The sequence below is a fragment of the Balaenoptera physalus genome, assembly GCF_965194825.1.
Source record: "Balaenoptera physalus genome assembly, chromosome: X".
Classification (NCBI taxonomy): Eukaryota; Metazoa; Chordata; class Mammalia; order Artiodactyla; family Balaenopteridae; genus Balaenoptera; species Balaenoptera physalus.
In genome coordinates this window covers 61,902,102-61,908,169 of record NC_138903.1, presented here as the reverse complement: position 1 = coordinate 61,908,169, position 6,068 = coordinate 61,902,102, and positions in this window count along the sequence as shown.

Here is a 6,068-nt window from a genome sequence, read left to right as displayed (position 1 = left end):
TTACCTTCTCTTCCTCTCTGCTGCCTTGATGGTAGATGTGAAAGCTGAAGCTCAGGCAACCATCTCGTGAAGGCTAAATGACCATTCTAACTTTGAGCAGAAATACAAAAGGAGTCTGAATTTCTGAAAACATCATGAAGTACCATTTCAGCACTTGATTGCCCATCTTCAGACTTTAGCTTAAACGGAAAAAAAATTTTTTTAACTTAATTTGCTTAAGCCACTGTTTTTGGAGTCCCAGTTACTGGAGCTAAATTCAGATTCTAATTGATTTAGAATTTGGTACCTCAAAGTGCAAGCTGCGGGCTTCCCTGGTGGCACAGTGGTTGAGAATCTGCCTGCTAATGCAGGGGACACGGGTTCGAGCCCTGGTCTGGGAAGATCCCACATGCTGCAGAGCAACTAGGCCCGTGAGCCACAAGTACTGAGCCTGCGCGTCTGGAGCCTGTGCTCCGCAACAAGAGAGGCCGCGATAGTGAGAGGCCCACACACCACGATGAAGAGTGGCCCCCGCTTGCCACAACTAGAGAAAGCCCTTGCACAGAAACGAAGACCCAACACAGCCAAAAATAAATAAATAAATAAATAAATTAAAAAAAAAAAAAAGAATAGCTTTCTAAAAAAAAAAAAAGTGCAAGCTGCAAGTTACAGAATCTAAAGTTTTAGAATTGGCTGACTAGAAAGGGTTGGGCTTGGAGCCATAATGGTAAAGCTATGGCAGGCTGAAAAGTTGTCACTCTTAGGTATGTGGTGGTGAAACATTTGGTCAAATTATTGTCTGTGGTACTTTAGAAAGTGGGTTCTGTGCCAACCAAAACTGTAGGTAGGGCAGTTAGGTTATTTTTAAACTTGTATGTGCTTTTTAATCTTTCTTCATAGAAAGGTTTATCATCCAAGAGGATACAAGGAAGAGAGGCAGAGACAGAGACAGAGATGAAGGGAAGATACCCTCACCCACACAGCTGCCCACTATTGCTCTTGCACAGCCATCTCAGGTACTGGGCCCCACTTCAACAAGACTGGAAGACTTTCCCAGATAAGCAAAAGCTGAGGGAGTTCTTTACTGCTAGACCTGCTCCATGAGATGGGCTAAAGGAGGTCCTTCAAATTGAAACAAAGGGATGGTAAACAGCAATATGAAGCCATGTCAAAATATGATTCTCTGGTAAAGGCAAATACATGCACCAAACACTATGGTAATTTGGGTGCACAGAATTAAATGACAAAAACATAAAAATAATTATAAACCTATGTTAATGGGTATACAATATATAAAGACGTATGTTATTAATACCATAAATAGGGGGTGGAGCTGTGAAGGAGTACAGTTTTTGTATATAATTGAAGTTGTTTTTATCCATTTAAAATAGAATGTTATAACTTTAAGATGTTTTATGTAATTGCAATGGTAACCACAAGGAAAATATCTATAGAATATACACACGAGGAAATGAGAAAGGGATTAAAACATATCACTACAAAAAATAAAATCAACAAAACAGGAGGGAAAGCAATAAGAGAGGAAAGGAGAGACAAAAAAAGCTACAAGACATGGAAAACAATTGACAAAATGGGAATAGTAAGTCCTTCCTATAAATAATTACTTTAAATGTAAATGGATTAAACTTCCCAAGATATGTATATTTGCTGAATGGATTAGGAAAAAAAATAGGATTCATATACACTGTCTACAAGAAATTCACGTTAGATCTAAGAACACACATAGGCTGAAAATGAAAGAATGGAAACAGATTTTCCATGCAAAAAGAGAACAGGAATGGCTATACTAATATCAGATAAAATGGGCTTGAAATCAAAAACAGTAACGAGAGACCAAGGACATTATATAATGTTAAAAGGGTAAATTCATCAACAAGATATAACAACTATACAAACTTATGCACCAAACCTTGGAACTCCCAAATATAGGAAGGAAATTTTGACATAACTGAAGGGAGAAATAAATTGCAACACAATATTAGTAGAAGACTGCAATATCCCACTTTCAGTAATGGATAAAACAACCAGACAGAAGATCAACAAGGAAATAGAGGACCCAACAATGCTATAGACCAGTTGGACTTAACAACATATGCAGAACACTCCACCCAACAACAGTGGAATATATTCCCATATGTAAATGGAACATTCTCCAGGATAGACTACATGTTAACCCACAAAACAAGTCTTAAGAAATCCAAGAAAAGTGAAATCACACAAAGTATCTTTTCTGATCATAGTGGAATGAAACCAGAAAGCACTAGCACAAGGAAGACTGGAAAATCCACAAATATGTGGAAATTTAACAACACACTCTTAAACAACCAATGGGTCAAAAAAGAAGTCACAAGGGAAATTAGAAAATACCTTGAGACAGAAGAAAATGGAAACAAAACATACCAAAAGTTATGGGGTACAATGAAAGCAATGCTGGGAGTTTATAACTGTAAATGCATACACTAAAAAGGAAGAAAGATCTTAAATCAACTATGTAATTTTACACCTCAAGGAGCTAGAAAAAGAAGAACAAACTAAACCCAAATCTAGCAGAAGAAGGAAATAATAAAGATTAAAGCAGAGATAAAAGAAATATAGAATAGAAAAGACAACAGAAAAAATCAACAAAACTAAGATTTGGTTTTTAAAAGATCAACAAAACTGACAAATACTTAGCTAGATTAACTAAGAAAAAAAGAGAAGAAGACTAAAATAACTAAAATCAGAAATAAAAGAGGGGGTATTACAACCAATGCCACAGAAAACAAACAGAATTTATAAGAGAATATTATGAATAATTGTGTGGCAAGAAATTGGACAACCAAGGAGAAATGAATAAATTCCTAGAAACACACAATCTATCAAACTGAATCAAGAAGAAAGAGAGGGCTTCCCTGGTGGCGCAGTGGTTGAGAGTCTGCCTGCCAATGCAGGGGACACGGGTTCAAGCCCTGGTCTGGGAAGATCCCACATGCCACAGAGCAACTAGGCCCGTGAGCCACAACTACTGAACCTGCTCGTCTGGAGCCTGTGTTCCGCAACAAGAGAGGCCGCGACAGTGAGAGGCCTGTGCACTGCGATGAAGAGTGGCCCCCGCTCGCCGCAACTAGAGAAAGCCCTTGCATAGAAACGAAGACCCAACACAGCAAAAAATATATAAATAAATAAATAAATAAATAAGTCAGGAGCTCTTTAAAAGAAAAGAAAAGAAAAGAAAAGTCTCATGACTGTTTAAAAAAAAGAAGAAGAAGAAGAAATAGAAAGCCTGACAGACCAATAAAAAATAATGAGATTGAATCAGTAATCACAAACCTCCCTACAAAAAGACCAGGAACAGATAGCTTCACTAGAGAATTCTACCAAACATTTAAAGAATTAATACCAATCTTTCTCAAATGCTTCCCAAAAACTGAAGAGGAGGGGGAACACTTCCAAACTCATTTTATGAGGCCAGCATTACCCTGATATCAAAGGCACCAAAAGAAAAGAAAACTACAGACCAGTTTCCCAGATGAATACAGATGCAAAAATCCTCAACAAAATACTAGCAAAATGAATTCAACAGCACATTAAAAGGACTATGTGTCATGGCCAAATGGGATTTATCCCTTGGATGCAAGGATAGTTTAACATACAAAAATCAATGAATGTAATAAAACACATTAACAGAATTAAGGATAAAAATCACATGATCATCTCAATAGATGCGTAAAAAGCACTTGAAAAATTCAACCCTCTTTCATGATAAAAACACTCAACAAACTAGGAGTAGAAGGAAATTACCTCAACATAATAAAGGCCATATATGAAAAGTCCACAGCTAACATCATACTCAATGGTGAAAAACTGAAAGCTCTTCTTCTAAGATAAGGAACAAGGCAAGGATGCCCATTCTCGCCACTTATATTCAACATACTGGAAGTCTTAGCCAGAGCAGTTAGGCAAGAAAAAGAAATAAAAGGCATCCAAATCAGAAAGAAGTAAAATTATCTCTGTTTGCAGATAGCATGATTTTGTACATGGAAAACCCAAAAGATTACACACACACACACACACACACACAAAACTGTTAGAACTAATAAATTCAACAAAGTTGTAGGACACAAAATCACCAACAAAAATCAGTTATATTTCTATACACTAACAATGAACAATCTACAAAGGAAATTAAGAAAACAATTCCATTGACAATAGCATCAAAAAGAATAAAATACCGAGGAATAAACTTAAGCAAGGAGTTGAAAGACTTGTACACTGGGACTTCCCTGGTGGTGCAGTGGTTAAGAATCCGCCTGCCAATTCAGGGGACATGGGTTCGAGCTCTGGTCCGGGAAGATCCCGCATGCCGCAGAGCAACTAAGCCCGTGCACCACAACTACTGAGCCTGCGCTCTAGAGCCTGCGAGCCACGACTACTGAAGCCCCTGTCCCTAGAGCCCGTGCTCCACAACAAGAGAAGCCACTGCACTGAGAAGCCTGCGCACCACAACAAAGAGTAGCCCCCACTTGCCGCAACTAGAGAAAGCCTGTGCACAGCAACAAAGACCCAATGCAGCCAAAAATAAATAAATAAATGAATAAAGACGTGCACTGAAAACTACAAAACATTGCCAAAAGAAACTAAAGAAGACACAAATAAATGGCAAGACATCTGTGTACACAGATTGGAAGACTTAATATTGTTGAGAGGTCCATACTACCTGTAATGGTTAATTTTATGTGTCAACTTGACTGGTCCACGGGGTGCCTAAATATTTAGTCAAACATTATTCTGGGTGTTTCTGTAGGGTGCTTTTTGATGAGATTAACATTTATTTTTTTTAATTTATTTATTTGTTTATTTTTGGCTGTGTTGGGTCTTCGTTACTGCGCGCGGGCTCTCTCTAGTTGCGGTGAGTGGGGGCTACTCTTCATTGAGGTGCATGGGCTTCTCGTGGTGGTGGCTTCTCTTGTTGCGGAGCACAGGGTCTAGGCACACAGGCTTCAGTAGTTGTGGCTCATAGGCTCTAGAGCACAGGCTCAGTAGTTGTGGCACATGGGCTTAGTTGCTCCATGGCATATGGGATCTTCCTGGGCCAGGGCTTGAACCTGTGTCCCCTGCATTGGCAGGCGGATTCCTAACCACTGCACCACCAGGGAAGCCCAAGATTAACATTTAAATCAGTCAACTGAGTAAAGCATGTTGCCCCCCCTAACGTAGGTAGGCTTCACCCAGTCAGTTGAAGGCCTGAATAAAACAAAAAGGCTGAACTTTCCTTGTGTAAGAGAGAGTTCCTCCTGTGTGAAAGCCTTTGGACTGGGATATCAGCTTCTTTTCCTGCCTTTGGACTCAAACTGAAACATCGGCTCTCCTGATCTGGTTCTTAGGCCTTCTCACTTGGACTAGAACTAAACCACTGGCTCTCCTGGGTCTCCAGCTTGCCAACTCACCCTCCAGATCTTGGGACTCACCAGCCTCCATGATTGCATGAGTCAATTCCTTAACACACACACACACACACACACACACACACACGCATTCCATCGGTTCTGTTCCTCTGATTAACACACTACCCAAAGTGATCTACAGATTTAATGCAATCCCTGTCAAAATCCCAATGGCATTTTTTGCAGAAATAGAAAAATTCATCCTAAAATTCAAATAGAATCTCAAAAGACCCTGAATAGCCAAAACAATTTGGAAAAAGAGCATAGTTAGAGGACTCACGCTTCCTGATTTCAAAACATATTACAAAGCTGCAGTAATCAAAACTGTGTGGCACTGCCATATTGACAAATAGACCAATGGAATAGAATAGAGAGCTCAGAAATAAACCCTCACTTATCATCAAACGATCTTTGAAGATTACTCAATGAGGAATGGACAGTATCTTCAGCAAACAATGCAGGGTAAATTGGATATCCACATGCAAAAGAATGAAGTTGGACTCTTACCTTATACCATATACAAAAATTAACTAAAAATAAATCAAAGACCTAAATGTAAGACCTAAAAATATAAAACTCCTGGAAGAAAACATAGGGGGAAAGCTTCATGACATTGGACTTGGCAACAATTTCTTGACTATGACA